We start from the raw sequence: 24,623 nt of genomic DNA, 5'->3' as shown, positions 1-24,623 counted from the left end.
TAAAGAGGTGGAGCCAAGATAATATAATAAAGGCAAGGTCAAGGACTCAACCAAACTCTCCAAAATTGCCCAAATTTCTTTAGGTAATGACTAAACAAGTTTTAGCTCATCAGAACCTTCAAAGAATAAGAATGACACAATTTCCCATGTGAAGAAAACTTAGAAGGTCAGTAGGAAAAATCTGTCATACCAGGGTGAGAGCACAATGAATTCCAGGGCAGCACAACCCCAGCCCACTAGCACAACAGAGCCCAGAGCCACAGTAAAGCAGGACTCTCCTAACAGTTCCAGGATAGAAATGAGTGCTTGTGGTCACTCACAAACCAGAGTTCAGGCCAGGAGACTAGTAAACACACTTTTTTTTGGATTATACTACCTTGAACAAACTGAAAATGCATAGAAATTCCTAGAAGAATCTCTAAAACATCTGAAAAACAGCTGAAGATTGAGATATTGCACACTCCACTGTGTAAACAGAGCCTTACTTTAACAAAGACTTAAAGAGTCAAGAAATAGGCTGGAAAAATAAGCAAAGAATAGAAAAAGATTCTGACCATAAAACGTTGATATGGTCACAAGGAAGATCAAAACATGCACTAAGAAAAAGATAACAAAGTCAAAATGTTTACATACAAATATTAAAAGAAAAAAATGGTCTTGGGTCCTTGAAAAAAATGGGAAGAGAAAATGAGGGTGATAGCAAAGAAAGTTCAAAAGGGGCTTACAATATGAGGTTCAAAGAGTAAAGGAACTAAGATTGCAACCAAGAATCAGCAAAATTTAGTATAATCCTTTCCGGGGGGGGGGGGGGATGGATATTCATTGAAATAGAGGATTTTTAAGTATTTGTGATGAAAAGACAATAGTTGAATAAAATATTTGACATAATTATAGGACACATGAAAAGCAAAAGGGGGTAATCAGGAAAGGGAAATCATAAGTACATAATAAGGTTAATCTATTTACAATCCTATAAGGGAGGATGATACTTGTAACTTGTGAGAACATTCTCATTAATATGGCAATTAGAAAAAGACATAGGGCACAGATGTGATTCAAATATGAAAATATAATATAAAACAATAATATTAAGTAGTGAGAAATGAATTTACTGGGGGAAAAGGAAAAGGAGAGTTAGAATGACATAAACTGTCTGCCATAAAAGCAGCAAGAAAAAGCATTTATGATAGAGGGAAAGAAATAGACAGAAGGGGGGATGAGTGAACTTCACTCTCATAAGAATTAACTACAAGAGGAAATAACATAGACATTCAATTGTGCATAGAAATTTATCTTGTCCTACAGAAAAAGAGAAGCAGAAGAGGATACAAGAAGGAGGAAGATGGTGATAGAAAGGAAGGCATATTTAGGGAGGGGATAGTCAGAAGCAAAGCACTTTTGAGGAGGAACAGAGGGACAGGTGAGAGAGTATAGAATAAACATGGGCAAATACAGGTAGCAATACTAATTGTGAAAATAATTTGAAGCAAATTACTCTGATGAAGTCCTTATTTCTCAAAAAAAATGGCATTAGAATCAAAATTATAAATTAATAATAATAATAATAATAATGATAAAATAGCCATTCCCCAATTGATAAATGATCAAGAGATATGGACAGTTTTCAGATAAAGTAATCAAGTTATTTAATACCCATAAAAATACTTTAAGTCACTATTGATTGGGGAAATGAAACTTAAAACAATTCTGAGATACTGCCCAATATGTACTAGATTGGCTAATAGTCCAGAAAAGAAAAATGACAATTGTTGGAGAAAGTGTAAGAAAAACAAGATGTTAATGCATTGTTGGTGGAATTGTGGACTAAGTCAACCATTCTATGGAACACTTTGAAACTATGCCCAAGGGTATAAAACCATTCATACCTTTGGCATAAAAAATATCATTAGAATGAATGTATGCCAAAAGATTTTTTAAAGGAAAAGACTATATATATATATATATATATATATATATATATATATATATGTACAAAAATATATTTATAGTAACTCTTTTCTAAGAGCAAAGAACTGGAAATTGAGGAGATATCCATCAAATTGGGAATGGCTGAATAAATTGTAGTATATGATTATGATGAAATACTATCGTGTTATAAGAAATGATAAGCAAGATGGTTTAAAAAAAACCTGGAAAGATTACCAAGAATTTATGCAAAATTAAAAGTACAGTTTGCAAATGAACTGCAATACTGTAGGATGATATGCTGTGAGCAACATAGCTATTCTCAGCAATACAATACTCTAAGTCTAAAGAACTTATTATTTTTTTTTTAATTTTATTTTATTTAATAATAACTTTGTATTGACAGAATCCATGCCAGGATAATTTTTACACGACATTATCCCTTGCAATCACTTATGTTTCGTTTTTTCCCCTCCCTCCCTCCTCCTCCCCCCCCCAGGATGGCAAGCAGTCCTATATATGTTAAATATGTTGCAGTATATCCTAGATACAATACATATTTGCAGAACCAAACAGTTCTCTTGTTGAACAGGGAGAATTGGATTCAGAAGGTAAAAATAACTCGGGAAGAAAATCAAAAATGCAAATAGTTCACATTCATTTCCCAGTATTCCTTCTTTGGGTGTAGCTGTTTCTGTCCATCATTTCTCCAATGAAACTCAGTTAAGTCTCTTTGTCAGAGAAATCCACTTCCATCAGAATACATCCTCATACAATATCGTTGTCGAAGTGTATAATGATCTCCTGGTTCTGCTCATCTCACTTAGCATCAGTCCATGTAGGTCTCTCCAAGCCTCTCTGTATTCATCCTGCTGGTCATTCCTTACAGAGCAATAATATTCCATAACATTCATATACCACAATTTACCCAGCCATTCTCCAATTGATGGGCATCCATTCATTTTCCAGTTTCTAGCCACTACAAACAGGGCTGCTACAAACATTTTGGCACATACAGGTCCCCTTCCCTTTTTTAGTATCTCTTTGGGGTATAAGCCCAATAGAAACACTGCTGGATCAAAGGGTATGCACAGTTTGATAACTTTTTGGGCATAATTCCAGATCGCTCTCCAGAATGGCTGGATTCGTTCACAACTCCACCAACAATGCATCAGTGTCCCCGTTTTCCCGCATCCCCTCCAACATTCATCATTATTTTTTCCTGTCATCTTAGCCAATCTGACAGGTGTGTAGTGATATCTCAGAGTTGTCTTAATTTGCATTTCTCTGATCAATAGTGATTTGGAACACTCTTTCATGTGAGTGGTAATAGTTTCAATTTCTTCATCTGAAAATTGTCTGTTCATATCCTTTGACCATTTATCAATTGGAGAATGGCTTGACTTTTTATAAATTTGAGTCAGTTCTCTATATATTTTGGAAATGAGGCCTTTATCAGAACCTTTAATTGTAAAGATGTTTTCCCAGTTTGTTACTTCCCTACTAATCTTGTTTGCATTCGTTCTGTTTGTACAAAGGCTTTTTAATTTGATATAATCAAAATTTTCTATTTTGTGATCGGTAATGGTCTCTAGTTCATCTTTGGTCACAAATTTCTTTCTCCTCCACAAGTCTGAGAGATAAACTATCCTATGTTCCTCTAATTTATTTATAATCTCGTTCTTTATGCCTAGGTCATGGACCCATTTTGATCTTATCTTGGTATGTGGTGTTAAGTGTGGGTCCTTGCCTAATTTCTGCCATACTAATTTCCAGTTATCCCAGCAGTTTTTATCAAATAATGAAATCTTATCCCAAAATTTAGAATCTTTGGGTTTGTCAAACACTAGATTGCTATAGTTGACTATTCTGTCTTGTGAACCTAACCTTTTCCACTGATCAACTAATCTATTTCTAAGCCAATACCAGATGGTTTTGGTGACTGCTGCTTTATAATATAATTTTAGATCAGGTACAGCTAGACCACCTTCATTTGATTTTTTTTTCATTAATTCCCTTGAGATTCTCGACTTTTTATTGTTCCATATGAATTTTGTTGTTATTTTTTCTAAATCATTAAAATATTTTCTTGGAAGTCTGATTGGTATAGCACTAAATAAATAGATTAGTTTAGGGAGTATTGTCATCTTTATTATATTTGCTCGGCCTATCCAAGAGCACTTAATATTTTTCCAATTATTTAAGTCTGACTTTATTTGTGTGAAAACTTTTTTGTAATTTTGCTCATATAATTCCTGACTTTCCTTTGGTAGGTAGATTCCCAAATATTTTATGCTATCAACAGTTATTTTGAATGGAATTTCTCTTTGTATCTCTTGCTCTTGGATTTTGTTGGTGGTGTATAAGAATGCTGAGGATTTATGGGGATTTATTTTGTATCCTGCTACTTTGCTAAAATTATGAATTATTTCTAATAGCTTTTTAGTAGAATCTCTGGGGTTTCCTAGGTATACCATCATATCATCTGCAAAGAGTGATAGTTTGGTTTCCTCATTGCCTACTCTAATTCCTTTAATCTCTTTCTCGACTCTTATTGCAGAGGCCAGTGTTTCTAATACAATATTGAATAATAATGGTGATAGTGGGCAACCTTGCTTCACTCCAGATCTTACCGGGAAAGGTTCCAGTTTTTCCCCATTGCATATGATGCTTACTGAAGGTTTAAAATATATGCTCCTAACTATTTTAAGGAAAAGTCCTTTTATTCCTATACTCTCAAGTGTTTTTATTAGGAATGGATGTTGGATTTTATCAAATGCTTTTTCTGCATCTATTGAGATGATCATATGGTTTTTGTTTGGTTGGTTGTTGATATAGTCAATTATGTTAATAGTTTTCCTAATATTGAACCAGCCCTGCATTCCTGGTATAAATCCTACTTGGTCATAGTGTATTATCCTGGGGATGATTTTCTGTAATCTTTTTGCTAATATTTTATTTAAGATTTTAGCATCAATATTCATTAGGGAGATTGGTCTATAATTTTCTTTCTCTGTTTTCAGCCTACCTGGTTTAGGTATCAGTACCATATCTGTGTCATAAAAGGAGTTTGGTAGGACTCCTTCAATCCCTACTTCTTCAAATAGTTTATTTAGCATTGGAGTTAATTGATCTTTAAATGTTTGATAGAATTCAGATGTAAATCCATCTGGTCCTGGGGTTTTTTTCTTAGGGAGTTGATTGATAGTTTGTTCTATTTCTTTTTCTGAGATAGGAGTGTTTAGGATATTTACTTCTTCCTCTGTTAGTTTAGGCAAGCTATATTTTTGGAGGTATTCTTCTATTTCATTTAAGTTGTCGAATTTATTGGCGTAAAGTTGGGCAAAGTAACTCCTAATTATTGCTCTAATTTCCTCTTCGTTAGTGGTGAGTTCTCCCTTTTCATTTTTAAGACTAACAATTTGATTTTCCTCTTTCCTTTTTTTAATCAGATTTACTAAGGGTTTGTCTATTTTGTTGGTTTTTTCATAGAACCAACTCTTAGTTTTATTAATCAATTCAATAGTTTTTTTACTTTCAATTTTATTGATCTCACCTTTTATTTTTAGAATTTCAAGTTTAGTGTTTGATTGGGGGTTTTTAATTTGTTCCTTTTCTAGCATTTTTAGTTGCAAACCCAATTCATTGACCTTCTCTTTCTCTATTTTATACAAATAGGCCTCTAGAGATATGAAATTTCCCCTTATTACCGCTTTGGCTGCATCCCATACATTTTGGTATGATGTCTCATTATTATCATTTTCTTGGATGAAGTTATTAATTATGTCTATAATTTGCTGTTTCACCCAATCATTCTTTAGTATGAGATTATTTAGTTTCCAATTATTTTTTGGTCTACTTTCCTGTGGCTTTTTATTGAATGTAATTTTCAATGCATCATGGTCTGAAAAGGATGCATTCACTATTTCTGCCTTACTGCATTTGAGTTTGAGGTTTTTATGTCCTAATATATGATCAATTTTTGTATAAGTTCCATGAACTGCTGAAAAGAAGGTGTACTCCTTTCTGTCCCCATTACATTTTCTCCAGAGATCTATCATATCTAATTTTTCTAGTATTCTATTTATCTCTTTGACTTCTTTCTTATTTATTTTGTGGTTTGATTTATCTAATTCTGAGAGTGCAAGGTTGAGATCTCCCACTATTATAGTTTTACTGTCTATTTCTTCTTGCAGCTCTCTTAATTTCTCTTTTAAGAATTTAGATGCTACACTACTTGGTGCATATATATTTAATATAGATACTTCTTCATTATTCATTCTACCCTTTAGCAAGATATAGTGCCCTTCCTTATCTCTTTTGATTAGATCAATTTTTGCTTTAGCTTGATCTGAGATCAGGATGGCTACCCCTGCTTTTTTGGCTTCACCTGAAGCATAGTAGGTTTTGCTCCAACCTTTTACCTTTAACCTGCATGTATCACCCCGCTTCAGGTGTGTTTCCTGTATACAACATATTGTAGGATTCTGGCTTTTAATCCATTCTGCTAACCGCTTCCTCTTTATAGAGGAGTTTACCCCGTTCACATTTATGGTTAAAATGACCAATTCTGTATTACTTGCCATCTTGTTAACCCCGGTTTATGCTTTTCTCCCTTCTTACTCCCTTACCCCCCTTCCCAGTATTAAGCTTGTGAGCTCCCCTTGCTTCTCACAGCCCTCCCTTTTTCAGTATCCCTCCCCCCCCTTAGAGTTCCCCCCCCCAACTTGCCCCTTTCCCTCCCAGTTACCGTATTCCCTTCCACTTAGCTTATTCCTTCCTTTTTCACTTTTCCCTTCTCACTTTTCAATGAGGTGGGAGAAGTTTCACCATAGATTGAATATGTCTAAAATTCTTCTCTTAATGCCAATTCTGAAAGCAGTAAAATACTCACTATTTTCATCCCTCTCCATTCTTTCTCTCAGATATACTAGGTTTTCTTTGCCTCTTCATGAAATGTAGTACCCCCACTTTCCCTTTTTTCTAGTACAATGTCCTTTCCACATCTAGTTTCTAGAACAAGGTATACATGTATGCTTTATACATCTTTACAGCCAAAATATAGTTCCCAAGATTAATCTTTACCTTTTTAGATTTCTCTTGAGTTCTGTGCTTGTAGATCAAATTTTTTGTTAAGTTCTGGCTTTTTCATCAGAAATAGATGAAATTCGCTTATTTCGTTGAATGTCCATCTTCTTCCCTGGAAAAAGATGCTCAATCTCGCTGGGTAAGTTATTTTTGGTTGCATACCAAGTTCCTTAGCCTTTCGGAATATCATATTCCAGGCCCTTCGATCCTTTAATGTGGATGCTGCCAGATCCTGGGTGATCCTTATTGTGGCTCCTTGATACTTGAATTGGGTTTTTCTAGCCGCTTGCAGTATTTTTTCCTTTGCCTGAGGGTTCTGGCATTTGGCCACTATATTCCTTGGTGTTTTGATTTTAGGATCCCTTTCAGTAGGGGATCGATGAATTCTTTCAATGTCTATTTTACCTTCTGTTTCTATGACTTCTGGGCAGTTCTCTTTGATAATTTCCTGGAAGATAGTGTCCAGGCTCTTTTTTTCATCATACTTTTCTGGAAGTCCGATGATTCTCAGGTTGTCTCTCCTGGATCTGTTTTCCAGGTCTGTTGTCTTCCCCAGAAGGTATTTCACATCCTTTTCCATTGTTTGATTTTTTTGGATTTGCTTGACTGATTCTTCTTGTCTCCTCGAGTCATTCAATTCCAATTGTTCGACCCTGATTTTCAGTGAGGTATTTTCTTCACTCACTTTTTAAGATCTTTTTCTAATTGTCCAATTGAGTTCTTTTGTTCTGTGGAATTTTTTTCCATTTCGCCAATTTTGTTTTCCAGTTCACCAATCCTATTTTTCAAGGATTTGGTTTCTTTATCCACTCTCTCTTTAACTGACTTCTCCAGGCTCTTTTGCCAAGCCTCCCTCTCCTTTTGCAGAGCCTCCCTCTCCTTTTGCCAAGTCTCCCTCTCCTTTTGCAAAGCCTCCTTCTCCTTTTGCCAAGCCTCCTTCCTCTTTTGCAGAGCCTCCCTCTCCTTTTCCCATTTTTCTTCTAGCTCCCTTGTGAGAGCCTTTTTAATTTCCTCCATGAGATTCATCTGTGCTGAGGGACATATGGTCTCCTCCTTTGGGGATTCACCTGGGGACTGTTTGTTTTTAGTCTCCTCAGGGTTTGGAGTCTGCTCTTTATCTGTATAAAAGCTGTCCAGGGTTAAATTCTTTTTCAGTTTCTTGCTCATTCTGTCTATTTATCAAAGACAAACTATCAAAGAAACAGAAGGAAAAAAACCCTTTGAATGGAGGCTGCTTTCTTTGGGGGAGGGGCAGGGCATTCGTGAGGCACGGGTCCTACTGTGCTATGGCGCCTGCGCGCTGAGATCCGAGCGGGCTAAGACACTGTGGGGGAGGGGTGGCCAGGTCCCTAGAGACTCCAGCTGTTTGGGGTTGTATTCTTCACCCCCGGTGTTTTTAGCTTCTCTGCTGGGCTGCTGACTTGCTCCTGTAGCAAAGCTCTCCCCGCAGAGACGGCTGCGATCGCGCCCCACCCCCTCTCCCCTCTACCCGGTTCTGAGCTGCTATCTGTGCTCTGGTTGCAGCTGCTGCCCGCAGACTGCTTCCAAATACCGTCCCCGCCCTCGCGCACAAACAGACCTTTCTTGACGAGTCTCAAGGATGGTTTCTCTTGGTAAGTAATTGTATGGTTTTTTTTCAGTCGAGCATTAATTCAGAGGCATGAAATGAAATGAATAGTGAGAGAAAAACACGGAGGTTACACAGAAGTGTATTTCCTCTCCGCCATCTTGGCCGGAAGTCCCCTAAGTCTAAAGAACTTATGATGAAAAATGCTATCCATGCCAAAAAAAGAGCCTATCATGTCTGAAAACTTATTTAAGAATACTGCTATACACATTCAGAGAAGAAAAATGATGGTATGTTAATACAAGTTGAAGCATAGTTTTTAACTTTATTTTTCTTGAGGGTTTGTTTTAGTTTTCTTTTTTCTTTTTTTTTTTTTTTTTTTTTTGGAGGGAGAACCATTTTTCCTTCATAACATAACTTTTATGGACATGTTTTGTACAACTTCACATGTGCCTTCTCATTTTGGGGGATTGAGAGAAAGGAGAAGAATCTGTAACTCTAAATTTTAAAACCAAATGTAAAAAATTGTTTTACATGCAGTTGGGAAAAAATAAATATTACAAAATATTTTTTTTTAAAGAAAACTATGTGGAAGCCTTTACCTAATTCATGGATGCCTTGAAAAAAGAATACAGTAAATACAACTCAATAACTCCATGACAGAATAAAAGACTATTAGAACAAGTTGATCATATTGAAAAGTAGAAGAAAATATAATGTTTGTACTATAAAAATAAATAATGTGGAAAACTTGAATGAGAGGCAACTAGATGACTCAATGGGGTAGAGCACAGGGGTCTGGAATCAGGGAAATGTGTTAAAAATCTAGCTGTAGACAATTAATAGATGTGTGACCCTGAGGAAGTCACATATCCACTGTTTGCCATAATTCATTGAGGAGGAAATGGTAAATCATTTGCCAAGAATACCTCAGGGGCAGTATGGTCCTAAGAGAGCTTGAAAAGTTGAAACCTGCCTTAATTACCGAACAATAACAAAAGAAGAGGGGATATGATTCAACAATTTCCAGTTTCCATGGAAAATATGATCAAACACAATGTTTTAATGTCATAATGCAAATGTGTGAATACTATATATATATATATATATATATATATATATATATATATATAATGTACAAAAGTATTATATAATTAAAAGTATATATACACATATGCAAAAGTATAAACACACACACACACACACACACACACACACACACACACACACACACACACACACACACACACACATATATATATACACCTTAAATAGGATCAAAGAATAAATTAAAGAGAGAAAACATACATCAGTGATCTCTTAAAAACAACTTCAAAATGAAATAACCTTTAATATAATAGCTAAAATCCAGAATTATCAGGTCAAAAAAATAATGCTTCAAGTAGATCAAAAGAGAGTCCAAGGAACAACAAATCACATTCAAGTCCACTGGTTCTATTGGAATTCTATTAGAATTTATATAAAAATTGTGTAAAAGCGGAAAATTTTGAAATACTATAATCCAAAAAGCATATAATAAAAATTTTACCTGAAAATAATTTACTATGCAAGACTAAGTATAATCCTCTGGGTAGAAATGACTTTTAATAGAAAATTTCCAAGCATTATTGATGAAAAAATGTATAGAACTGAATATCAATTTTACAATGTAAAAACAAGTCAAAAGAAGAGGCCATTGGATTTAGCAATTAAGAGGTAATTAAGAACTTTGGAGAAAGTAATTTTGAGGAAATGGGGCTTTTGAAGGCAGATTGTATGGAATTAAGATGAGAATAAGGGAAAAAGAGGAAGCACCTACATTAATGTGACTTTTTGAGAGGTTTAGTTGGAAAAGGAAGAAGAAATGCAGAACAAGTGTTAGGGGTAATGCTAGAATCATGGGACAGGATTTTTGAGGATGAGAGAGAAATGGGCATATCTGTATAAAGCAGAAAAGGAGGCAGCAGACAGAGGCAGACTGAAAGTAAGTGAGAGTGGGAATAATAAACGGGAAAAGATATTGGAGGACATGAGTTGGGTAAGCCAAGAGCCAGATTCAATGAAGAAGGAAGGTGATTGACCTGGTCTATAGATTATCATGGGTTTATGGGGTGAATGGGATGTTTGGGAAAATCTACTTTGGATCTCTGTTGTGAGGGCTTCATAAGTTCTTTTCAGGGCTGCTCATCCACCTATCACCCAACTCTCACCTATGTCTCCAAGACCCAAGAGTATGCACAATAACCAAATTGGTATTATCTTGGCAGATGAGCTAAATAAGCTGAGAGTAAATGACAGGCCTTATACCCATTGATAAATTAGGTGGATATCTACCCCAACCATGAGAAGAATTTCCTTAGCAGAATAAGTAAATGAGAACATTTTTTCCCAATAGCCATGAAATAAGCTAAGACTGTAACATTTATATTGATTATAAGAGATATGGATAGATAAATATTAAACATTATTTACAAGGCAATTCTTATTCATTAAAACTTAATGAGTAAACAAATACAATTTTAATATATAAAGTATAATGCTATCAATTATTAATATATAGTATATTATTATATCTTATATTGATATTTTATAATAAAATATATAATACATATATCTGTCTTATTCTGCACTGTGAGTCTTTCATCTTCCTACATGGAAATGGGTAACATGTTTCATTATTAATCCTCTGTAAACATATTTGGTCATTTCTTAATATGTCATCAAAGGTACTAAGTATTTCAAAGTGCATACGTGTTCTATCATTTGTCTTTATTTATTAATTTATCTATGCATTCATTTATTTATTTTGTTTTTGAAAATGGGTAATGTGTTGCTCTTTTGCTTAACTTAATATATTTGTAACAGAGGTTTTGTTTTTATTTCATTTTAAGTGAGGAAAATATTTTATTGACTGAAAAAATAAGTAAATAAACAACGAATAAATAAACATTAAGCTCTCCCTTGTAACCATCAAATGTAATCAAGCAAACAGAAACAATATATAAATCGCCTACAAATATGTTTCTCCTCCATATCTAATCAATTAGTTTTGTACTGAGAGTTAGGATACAGGCTTTTTTATGTCTTTGCAAGTAATTAATGGTTATCATATTGATCAGATTGAGATGTCTGACGTGATTTCCTTAAATTCTCGCCTTTTGAGCCTCACAACTTCCCAGTAATATCACATACATTCTCTTCTTTTATTTTTGTCAAAGAAGAAAAATCATTTTTTTTCCTTCTTAAAGTTAATTCCTTTACCTAACTCTTTAATGCCATTATTACTAGTAACTTTCTACAATGACCATTCCTATATACTCCTTTTTTTAAAATGCATCTTTATTCTTGTTCTTCAATATGCCTTTATCTCCTCTATGATTTAAACTTTCTTGGCCATTTTAAATATTCAAGTATGCTTCAATCTCTTTTTCCCCACTTCCTTGATTAATTTCTTGAAGAAATTAGCTAAATTCAATTCAATTCCCCTACTATTGTCAGTGGAATTTCTGTCTCTAAAAACATTCCTCTAAAAAAAAAAATAAATGATCATATATTGACATAGTCTACCAAAGGGAGGGGAGATTCATCACATCTATAAGACTTTGAATGCTGTTTTTCTTTTGTATCTGAGGGATCTCAAGGATCTCTGAGTGCCTTTCAGGAGACAAATTAATCCAAAATAATTTTATAATAATACTTAGATATTTTAATAACATCATACTAAATATCACATAAATAAAGGTCTTTTGATGTTTCTCAATGACTTTAAGTATAAGACCAAAACTTCTGAGAACTATTGCTTTAAATGATAAGTAAGCTGCACGTAATAGAAATCCACAGCTTTATCAGCTCCTCTTTTTCTATTCTATTTTTAATGTTAATTTTATTTATCCTTTGTTAAATTAAGAATATTTTACTCATTAATGCAAATGTGTAACACTATTTTAAATTTATGTAAACCATCATTAATAATCTGGGTTATTTTTTTCCTAGGGAACAAAATCAAATTATATATGTCAATAGTCTATCAATATGCTTGGGCATAATTTTTAAAAAACATAGAATGTGAAATATAATTACATTGGCTTGATTACATTTTCTACATTACTTAATAACATTTTATTGCATATGTGTTGGCTTTTTCTCTAAAAAGACATTTATAAAACAAGGAAACATTTACCAGGGTAGAAATATGCAAGTCATGCACAGTGCCAAAAACATTATTACTTTAGTTGGTGCCAAGAACCCTGCTTTCTATCACAGCATCTTAGAAACATCTCAGCTAATTATCAAGGCACTCATCCGGTAGCAAGAATGTTTTGCCATTACTTAATCTCCAGCAGTAATATACAATATGTAAGTATTGGAAGCAAAAACGATCTTTTCTTCATCACTGACAGTAACAGATAGGGCTTGATAAGTATGATCCATGTGTAGTGCCTTCTTTCATTACTGAAGAAGAGCATCTGCTGCCAGAAGATCAACTACCAAAGCACTTTGGTGTCATCAATCTCACACCACTTGCCAATGCTCTGAAAGCACATATCCTCATGGAGTAATGAATCTGTGTCATCTCATTGTCATGTGTCTTGTATTGTTTGGGAAATTAAAATGGAAGGGGGAAAATCAAATGTTACAACTACACCGACAATATAATGCAGGAGAAAAAGGAATAGGTATTTATAAACTGGAAGCTTTTTTCAAGATTTTATTCTGCATTTGTTCACTGTGTGTTATATATTATTAAATATAGTTCCCAATTATAAGAGAAGAAAAAGATAAAAATCTGTGAGGTGTTTTTTTTTTTTTCCCTTTGTTTTTCTCTTAGCCTTTTTAATAAGTAATTGTCATGCCCTGGAAGATGATACTATTCTTAGATAAAAAGAGCAATGTATTATTTTTAACAAAACAATACTTATATGATGCAATGAATGAATCCAAGATTATGTACTCTCATTATCCTCAAAGGGCCAAAGGTATAGAAGAAAGAACATTGTAATTTAAACTTAAATCTCAGTTTTTCAATATAATGTTACGTGATTTTTCGGTAAGACTCTTTGATCCTCTGTGTCTCAGTTTCCCAATCTGTACTATGAGGAAGTTGGATAATTGGATATTTGAGTTTTTTTTTTCCAATTGTAAATCAATTTTACTTTGAGCCTTTCTTACAGTTAAAATTTTCTGATTATACCTTTCAGGAAATCAATTTTGAAAGATGAATTGGCCTAAACATTATCATTCTGCTCTAAGGAATCATACAGGGGAAAAGACCATTGTCATTTTACTACCTGAATGTTCTGAGTTGAAAGAAGTGACAGAAGAATTGGTTTTTGATCTAAATAATTTCTGAAGACCAAAACTTACAACACTATATTTTTTCTCTGTCAAGAGCAAATTTCTGCCAAAGGATTATCAAACTGTGCATACCCTTTGACCCAGCAGTGTTTCTATTGGACTTCTATCCCAAATAAATCATAAAGGAGGAAAAAGGACCCATGTGTACAAAAATTTTTATAACAGTCTTTTTTGTCGTGGCAACAAACTGAAAACTGAGTGGATACCCATCAGTTTGGGAATAGCTGAATAAGTTATAGTATATTAATGTTATGAAATATTATTCTTGTATAAGAAACAATCAGCAGGATTATTTCTTTTTTTTTTTTATAATAACTTTTTTATTGACAGAACCCATGCCAGGGAATTTTTTTTTACATCATTATCCCTTGCACTCGCTTCTGTTCCAAATTTTCTCCTCCCTCCCTCCACCCCTCTCCTAGATGGCAATCAGTCCTATATATGTTAAATATGTTGCAGTATATCCTAGATACAATATATGTTTGCAGAACCGAACAATTCTCTTGTTGCACAGGGAGAATTGGATTCAGAAGGTAAAAATAACCCGGGAAGAAAAAAAAAATGCAAATAGTTTACATTCATTTCCCAGTGTTTTTTCTTTGGGTGTAGCTGCTTCTGTCCATCATTTATCAATTGAAACTGTGTTAAGTCTCTTTGTCAAAGAAATCTACTTCCATCAAAATACATCCTCATACAGCAGCATTGTTGAAGTGTATAATGATCTCCTGGTTCTGCTCATTTCACTTCGCATCAGTTCATGTAAGTCTCTTCAAGCTTCTCTGTATTCATCCTGCTGGTCATTCCTTACAGAACAATAATATTTTCATATGTCTATAAATAGTTTCAATTTCTTCATCTGAGAATTTTCTGTTCATATCCTTTGACCATTTATCAATTGGAGAATGGTTTGATTTCTTATAGATTAGAATCAATTCTCTATATATTTTGGAAATGAGGCCTTTATCAGAACCTTTGATTGTAAAAATGTTTTCCCAGTTTATTGTTTCCCTTCTAATATTGTTTGTATTTGTTTTGTTTGTTCAAAAACTTTTCAATTTGATATAATCAAAATTTTCTATGTTGTGGTCAATAGTGATCTCTAGTTCTTCTTTGGTCATAAATTCCTCCCTCTTCCACAGGTCTGCGAGGTAAACTATCCTATGCTCTTCCAATTTATTTATCATCTCATTCTTTATGCCTAGATCATGAACCCATTTTGACCTTATCTTGGTGTACGGTTTTAAGTGTGGGTCAATGCCTAGTTTCTGCCATACTGATTTCCAATTTTCCCAGCAATTTTTGTCAAATAATGCATTCTTATCCCAGAAACTAGTGTCTCTGAGTTTGTCAAACACTATATTATTAAAGTTATTGGCTGTTTTGTCCTTTGAACCTAACCTATTCCATTGATCAACTAGTCTATTTCTTAGCCAATACCAGATGGTTTTAGTAACTGCTGCTTTATAATATAATTTTAGATCTAGTACAGCTAGGCCACCTTCATTTGATTTTTTTTTTCATTAATTCCCTTGAAATTCTTGACCTTTTGTTTTTCCATATGAACTTTGTTGTTATTTTTTCTAATTCATCAAAGTAGTTTTTTGGGAGTCTGATTGGTATAGCGCTAAATAAGTAGATTAATTTAGGTAGTATTGTCATCTTTAATATATTTGTTCGCCCACTCCAAGAGCATTTAATATTTTTCCAGTTGGTTAGATCAGACTTAATTTGTGTGGAAAGTGTTTTGTAGTTTGCTTATAAAGTTTCTGATTTTCCCTTGGCAGATAGATTCCTAAATATTTTATACAATCAGTAGTTACTTTAAATGGAATTTCTTTTTGTAACTCTAACTGTTGGGTTTTATTAGTGATATATAAGAATGCTGATGACTTATGTGGGTTTATTTTATATCCTGCAACATTGCTGAAGGTGTAGATTGTTTCTAATAACTTTTTGGTAGAATCTCTGGGGTTTTCTAAGTATACCATCATATCATCAGCAAAGAGTGATAATTTGGTTTCCTCATTGCCTATTCTTATTCCTTTAATCTCTTTATCAACTTTTATTGCCAAAGCTAGCATTTCTAATACAATATTAAATAGTAATGGTGATAGTGGGCAACCTTGTTTTACTCGTGATCTTATTGGGAATGGTTGCAGTTTGTCCCCATTACATATAATGCTTACTGCTGGTTTTAAATAGATGCTAATGATTATTTTAAGGAAAAGTCCATTTATTCCTATACTCTCAAGAGTTTTTAATAGGAATGGATGTTGGATTTTATCAAATGCTTTTTCTGCATCTATTGAGATGATCATATGGTTTTTGTTAATTTGGTTATTAATATGGTCAATTATATTGATAGTTTTCCTAATATTGAACCAGCCCTGCATTCCTGGTATAAATCCTACTTGATCATGATGTATTATCCTGGGGATGATTTTCTGTAGTCTTTTTGCTAATATCTTATTTAAGATTTTAGCATCAATATTCATTAAGGAGATTGGTCTATAATTTTCTTTCTCTGTTTTCAACCTATCTGGTTTAGGTATCAGTACCATGTCTGTGTCATAAAAGGAGTTTGGTAGGACTCCTTCATTCCCTATTTTTTCAAATAGTTTATAAAACATTGGGGCTAATTGTTCTTTGAATGTTTGGTAGAATTCACATGTAAATCCATCTGGTCCCCGGGGATTTTTTTTTTTTAGGAAGTTGATTAATAGCTTGTTCTATTTCTTTTTCTGTAATGGGACTATTTAAGCAATTTACTTCCTCCTCTGATAATCTGGGAAGCCTATATTTTTAGAGGTAGTCATCCATTTCACTTAGGCTATCAAATTTATTGGCATAAAGTTGGGCAAAGTAACCCCTTATTATTTCTTTAACTTCCTCTTCATCAGTGGACAGTTCTCCTTTTCCATTTTTAAGACTGCTAATTGGATTTCCCTCTCTCCTTTTTCTAATCAGATTTACCAAAGGTTTATCAATTTTATTGTTTTTTTTTCATAAAACCAACTCAGTTTCATTTATTAGTTCAATAGTATTTTTACTTTCTATATTATTAATTTCTCCTTTTAATTTTAGAATTTCAAGTTTAGTAATTGATTGGGGGTTTTTAATTTGGTCTTTTTCTAACTTTTTAAGTTGCAGGCCCAGTTCATTGATCTTCTCTTTTTCTATTTTATTCAACTAAGCCTCTAAGGATATAAAATTTCCCCTTATTACTGCTTTGGCTGCATCCCATAAATTTTGATATGATGTCTCACCGTTGCCATTATTTGGGGTGAAATTATTAATTGTGTCTATAATTTGCTGTTTCACCCAATCATTCTTTAAGATGAGATTATTTAGTTTCCAATTACTTTTTAGTCTATTTACACCTAACTTTTTGCTGAATGTAGTTTTTATTGCATTGTGATCTGAAAAGAAAACATTTACTATTTCTGCCTTTCTGCATTTAATTTTAAGGTCTTTATGCCCTAATATATGGTCAATTTTTGTGTAGGTTCCATGAACTGCTGAGAAGAAAGTGTACTCCTTTCTGTCACCATTCAGTTTTCTCCAGAGATCTATCATACCTATTTTTTCTAATATTCTATTTACCTCTTTATTTTCTTTCTTATTTGTTTTGTGATTTGATTTATCTAACTCTGAGAGTGCAAGATTGAGATCTCCCACTATTATAGTTTTGCTGTCTATTTCTTCTCGCAACTCTCTTAGCTTCTCTTTAAGGAAGTTAGATGCTATACCACTTGGTGCATATATGTTTAATACTGATATTGCCTCATTGCCTATAGTACCCTTAAGCAAGATATAGTTTCCTTCATTATCTCTTTTAATTAGATCAATCTTTGCTTTTGCTTGATCTGAGATAAGGATGGCTACCCCTACTTTTTTGACTTCACCTGAAGCATAATAGATTCTACTCCAGCCTTTTACCTTTACTCTGTATGTATCTCCCTGTTTTAAATGTGTTTCCTGTAAACAACAGATTGTAGGGTTCTGACTTTTGATCCAGTCTGCTATCCGCCTCCTCTTTATGGGAGGAGACCCATAAACCCATTCACATTTGCGGTTAAAATAACCAATTCTGCATTTTCTGCCATCCTAATATCCCCAGATTATAATTTTCTTTTTCTTGCCCTCCTTCCCTTCTTCCCTATTGGTCCCACTAACATTGCGCAGCTCTCACTCTTTAGTATCCCTCCCTCCTTCCTTTGAATCCCTTCCCCTTTCTTGTACCCTTCCCTTATTACTCTTTTTCCTTCTCCCTTTTCCTCTCCCACTTTTTAATGAAGTGAGAGAAGAATCTGTGTAAAACAAATATGTCAATTGTTTCCTCTTTGAGCCAACTCTGATGAGAGTAGGATTCACACAATGTTCCTCCCCCTCTCTAAGTTCCCTCATATATGATAGGTTTCCTTTGCCTCATTGTCGCTTGTAGTTTCCCTCTTTTTATCTCCCTTCTTCCCTTTTTCTGACGCTATCCCTTTTCCATTTCTACTTCCCTTTTTTATGTTATATCTGTAAAATCAAATTATACATGTGGTTTTTAGGTATATTCATAACAGAAATACAGTTCTCAAGAGTTCCTTTTACCTTTTTCTACTTCTCTTGATTCCTGTTGTTGAAGATCAAATTTTTTGTTTAAGTCTGGTTTTTTTCCTTAGAAACAGATGGAATTCCTCTATTTCATTAAATGTCCATCTTCTTCCGTGGAAAAAAATACTCAGCTTAGCTGGATAGTTTATTCTTGGCTGCATTTCACGTTCTTTTGCCTTTCAGAATATCTGATTCCAGGCCCTTTGATCCTTTAATGTTGAGGTAGCCAGATCTTGCATGACCCTTATTGTGCCATCTCGGTATTTGAACTGTTTTTTCCTGGCTGCTTGTAAAATTTTTTCTTTAGTCTGGAAATTCTGAAGTTTGGCCTCAATATTCCTTGGAGTTTTTATTTTAGGGTCTTTTTCAGAAGGTGTTCAATGAATTCTTTCAATGCCTATTTTCCCTTCCGGTTCTATTACTTCTGGGCAGTTCTCTTTGATGATTTCCTGTAAAATAGTATCTAGGCCCTTTTTTTCATCATAATTTTCTGGTAGTCCGAAGATCCTCAGGTTATCTCTCCTAGATCTATTTTCTAGGTCTGTTGTTTTTCCAAGTAAATATTTGATATTTTTTTCCAATCTTTCATTTTTTTGGCTTTGTTTGACTGATTCTTGATGTCTCAATGAATCAGTAATTTCTATTTGTTCAGTTCTAATTTTTAGTGAGTTATTTTCTTCATTAGCTTTTTTTACTTCTTTTTGTATATGTCCAATTGAGTTGTTTTGCTCTATGGTATTTTTTTCCATTTCACTATTTTTTTTTTTTTAGTGAGTTATTTTCTTTTTCCAATTCGCAAACTCTGTTTTTTACCTTTTCCAATTCACATTCAAATTTTTCTTTTAGTGAGTTATGTGTCTTTCCCCATTTCTCTTCTAGCTCTCTTTTAAGGATTTTAATAGTCTCTTCTAGGAGAGCCTTTTGTATTGGAGACCAACAATCGTCTGGAAACTCTGCCATTAGTCTCTTCAGGGTTGAAAAGCTGTTCTCTTTCTGTGTAGAAACTATCACTTGTTCTTTTGATTTTTTTACTCATTTTGTTAAAGCCTGTAAGGTTTGCCTTCAGAGCCAGGAGGTTACCAGCTTCCTCTGCAGAACAATGAAAGATATATGGACTGGTAGCTGTCTTGCGGACCGGCTACAAAAAGCAGCGAGATACTGGAGTGCTCTGGGAAAGAGTTCCCCACCCGAGAGTAACTCAGGCCTGCAGGGCCGGGCTGGGAAAGTGCCTTTCAAAGAACCTCAGCTGTGTGAGATAACAACTGCCCTGGGGCTAGACACTTAGCAGTGAGAGTTTCACTGCCCCAAGCCAAACCCTGCCCTGGGGCTATGGGTATTAGCAGCTGTGCAGTGAATGGATTTGCAGGGACCAGAAGTGTCTGCCCGGAAGCGCAGTCATCTGGGGGGGTTCTATTGCCCCAGGCCGAGCCCCCCACTCTGCTGATTAGAGGCTGCCCAGGCTGTGCCCCCTTGCTGTGCAGATTAGTAATTGCCCCCGCAAAAGCCCCGAACTGCCGGATGTGGCCACAGGGCTGTGTTAAAGTCTGCCTGAGTCACTTCCGGGTTTGAGGGGTTACAGCCAGATCTCATTAGGTTCTGGCGTTTTTTAGAGGACCTTCTGTTTTAGGTTTTAACTTCTCTGCCAGTTTACTGCTTTGTAATCAAGGCAGAGCAGTTAGCCTATAGCAGAGTGGTCCCTATAACTTCTCTAGCCACAGAGATCACCCCCGCCCCTGGTCTGCTCAGGACGCTAGCCTCTCACTGACTGTGCTAGTCTGTTCCTGCCCCTCAGGACAAACCTTTCCTGGCGAGCTTCCGGATTGGCTGGTAAATTGTAGTTCTTCTTATCTTCATGAATTTAAGCAGTGAAGAGTTATTTTTGAGGCTGGATTAAATAGTTGGTTATGAGGGTAATGAGAGGAGCTTAGAGAGTCGTGTGTGCCTGCTCCACCATCTTGGCTCCACCCTGGAAGTGTCCTTTAGTATTTCTTTGGGATATAAGCCCAAAAGTAACACTGCTGGATCAAAGGATATGCACAGTTTGATAACTTTTGGGGCATAATTCCAGATTTCAGCAGGATTATTTCAACGAAGCCTGGAAAGATCTACATGAACTAATGCTAACTGAAGTGAGTAGAACCAAGAGAATATTTTACACAACAACAACAAGTTTATATCATCATCAACTCTGATGTAATTGACTTTTCAACAATGAGGTGAGTCAGACTAATTCCAATGAACTTCTAGTGGAGAGAGTCATCTGCATCCAAAGGGAGAACTATGGAGACTGAATTTGAATTACAATGTGATATTTTCACATTTTTGTTGTTGTCTGCTTGTTTTTTTTTTTTTCCTCATCTTTTGGTCTATTTTCTTTTCTTTTTTTTTTTTTTTGGTCCAGCATGATAAATGTGATAATATGTTTAAAAGCCTTGCATATGCTTAACAGATATTGCATTATTCAATGTCTAGGGCAGGGGGCAAATGGAGAGGGGAGGCAGGGAGAAAAATTTGGAACATATGGTTTATGCAGGGGCAAAGATTGGAAACTTTTTTTGCATCTATTTTGAAAAATAAAAAGTTATTTTTTAAAAATAGCAAATTTCTTATGCTCTATTTTTTCAATCCATTTATGGATGAAAAAAATTTTTAAAGGTAAAAGTTGAGAGTTTAGAAATAAATGCTTATCAGTAAGAGGCACCTGGGTGGCATAGAACTTTATATGTAGGCCTTATATATGGCCTGGACTATATAAGGCCTTTATATAAAGTCAGTTTCAGAAAGTAGGCCTCCATGAGTAATGGAAAGATTTATAATCTGTCTCCATTACATCCTTCTCTTTTCTCAGAATCAGTGATGTCAAACTCAAATACAAAGGGAGGTTACTAAACTGTTTATAGGAATACTTTTATGCTGCATATCGACAGAAAACTACACATTTTATATATTTCTATTTTTAAGAATATATCAATTAATTAAAATCAGTTAAGAGATATATATTTAAGCTGGTTGAGGCCAGAATTCAGATTTTATACATGCAACTATAGGCAAGAAACAAGTGAGGGGTGCAATGAATACAGCACTAGCTCCTAAGTCAAGAAGATCTGACTTGTAATTGCCTGTGACATTTACTAGCTGTGCAACTTGAGCAAATCATTTAACCTCATCTGCTTTGGTTTCCTCATTTATGAAATGGAGTAAAGAATTCCCAGAATTTTGTGAAAATAAAATGAAATAATATTTGCAAAATGCTATTAAAATATTATTGTTATTATTATTATTTATTATTATTATTATTATTACTGTATTTCAATGCACCATGGTTCTCAATTCAATCAAATGATAATCCTCAACTTAATTTTGAAGACCAAAGTTTTTAACCAATATTTTCTTATCATAATTTTACATTCTACACATGATCAGTCTCATTACCATTCTTTGAAAAGTTCTGACTTATTTCTACTTTAAGACTTTAATTCATGTTTACTTCATCTCTTTCATATGGTAATTGTTTTTGTTTGTTTAGGATAAAATATATATGTGGTAAGTAAATATCATTTTAATTCTTCCCTTGAGTTCCTAGTTCTTTGATCCTAAAGTAGTTTAATCCCAAACTATGTATCCAAGCATTTTCCACAATCTCCTCCATCTCCTCATATCTGAAATGCTGCAATAGACTACAGGTTGATCTTTTGCCTTAAGTCATTCAAATTCATCCTCCATTCAGTCACCAAAGTTATTTTCCTCAAAGGCAGGTGTAAACACATTACCCCACTACTTAATAAACATGATTGATGCCTTATTACCTCTAGAATATTTAAAATTTCCTCAGCATAGAATTTGGTATTTAAACTACCTTCATAATGTATTTCCTCCTTTCTTTCCAATCTTCTTATAACTTGCAAACCCCTAAACAAATTCTTCTATCCAGTGACACTGGCTTCCTTCTTATTCCTTGAACAAGATACTTTCTCAGTTCTTGGCATTTTCACTGCTTACTTATGTCTTGAACATGCTACCTTCTGCCCTCTGGAGATTCTATCAAGTCACAGCAATAGTTTTATATTCTAGAAAAATTCCTTCCCCTCCTTTTAATTCTTGATATTTCTTTCTATTGATTATTTGCCTCATTTCCTGTATGTAGCTAGTTTGGCCATGGTTGTTTGCACGTTCTTTCCCACATTAAATAAGGAGCTCCTCAAGGACAGGGATTTGCCTTTTACTTTTCTTTGTATCCCCAGGGCTTAGTATAGTCCTTGGCACATATTTTTAATCATATGTTCAATCATTTGATAGTCTGGCTCTTCATGTTCTTACAGAACTCCAGGCTCTTTTTATCATCTGCTTATTTCCAGAAGTCTTTCCAAATTCAAGTCCATTGCTTCCATGATATTATCTATTCATCTCACTCTTGCTTTTTTCCCTCTTTTTCGTTTATTCTTCCTCAATATCAAGGTCTTTTCCAACGGGCCATATCTTTTTAGTATGTGGCCAAATATTTACACTTCTACTTCAATATTCAACTCCACAGTCAATAGCCTGATTTAATTTCTTTAAGTATTATTGACTGATTTGATTTCTTTGCTGCACAAGAAACTCCCAAAATTCTTTTCCAGCACCACAATTTGAAACCATTAATTCTACAATGCTCAGGTTTCCTTATAGTCTAACTCTCTAAGAAAGACATTGCTACTGGAAAAAAAAAAAAAAAACAATCTTGACTATCTAGACTTTGGGTGACATGGTAATGTCTGTTCTGATTTGCTATAGTTTATGAGCAAAAATATTTTAATTCCATGATTGCAGTCATCATCTACAGCAATCTTTGAGTCCAATAATATACAATATACTCCTTCCATTTCTTCATCTATTTGACAGAAAGTAACCAAACCAGTTGCCATGATTTTTTAAATATTAATTTTCAAGCCAGTTTTTACCATTTCTTCTTCTTCAATGTTTTCCATCAAAGTGGTGTCATTGATATAACTGAGATCCTGGCAATCTTAATTCTAACTTTTGATTTATCTATCTTGCATTAAATATGCTTACTGATTTGTAGCAGCCAACAAGCATAAGAATCAATACCTGTTAAGATCTTAATACAATCCCACCCACTAAATTACATTCCCTAAAATGGAAGAACACTTATTTCCATATCTAGAACAGTGGTTACCTTGGTAAGATCATAGTAACTAGTCAACTGTATCAGATCTTTAACTGACATCATGGTTTGACAGAAAAGGTCAGCTATGAGAAAACCTGAATTTTTGGTAAGGGATGTAGTTTCTTCAGTTTTCATTCATTCATTGGCAATCACATAAATGACTTCATAAGGAAATGTATCAATGATAGTTATATTACATTGACTTTCCAAAATAGGAAATCTTTTTTTTTTTTAAAAGAAAATTTTCTGGGAGCCAAGATGGCTGAGCAGGCACACACGACTCTCTAAGCTCCTCTCATTCCCCTCATAACCAACTATTTAATCCAGCCTCAAAAATAACTCTTCACTACTTAAATTCATGAAGATTAGCAGCACTACAATTTACAGCTGATCCGGAAGATCACCAGGAAAGGTTTGTCCTGAGGGGCCAGGAACAGACTAGCAAAGGCAGTGAGAGACTAGCGTCCTGAGCAGACCAGGGACAGGGGTGATCTCTGTGGCTAGGGACCAACCTGCTATAGGCTAACTGCTCTGCCTTGATTACAAAACAGTAAACTGGCAGAGAAGTTAAAGCCTGAAACAGAGGGTCCTCTTAAAAAATGCCAGAACCTAACGAGATCTGGCTGTTACCCCTCAAAGTCAGAAGTGACTCAGGCAGATTTTACCGCAGGTCTGAGGCCACATCAGGCAGTTCGGGGCTTTTGCAGGGGCATTTACTAATCTGCACAGCAGCGGGGCACAGCCTAGGCAGCCTCTGATCAGCAGAGTGGGGGGTTTGGCCTGGGGCAATAGAACCTTCCCTGCTGATTGTGCTTCTAGGGCAGACACTTCTGCTCGATACAAATCCATTCACTGCTCAACTGCTAACACCCACAGCCCCAGGGAAGGATTGGGTTTGGGAAGTGAAACTCTCACTGCTCA

The sequence above is a fragment of the Antechinus flavipes genome, chromosome 3, assembly GCF_016432865.1.
Source record: "Antechinus flavipes isolate AdamAnt ecotype Samford, QLD, Australia chromosome 3, AdamAnt_v2, whole genome shotgun sequence".
Lineage (NCBI taxonomy): Eukaryota > Metazoa > Chordata > Mammalia > Dasyuromorphia > Dasyuridae > Antechinus > Antechinus flavipes.
The sequence above is the reverse complement of the archived record's forward strand: the minus strand, read 5'-3'. Positions refer to the sequence as shown.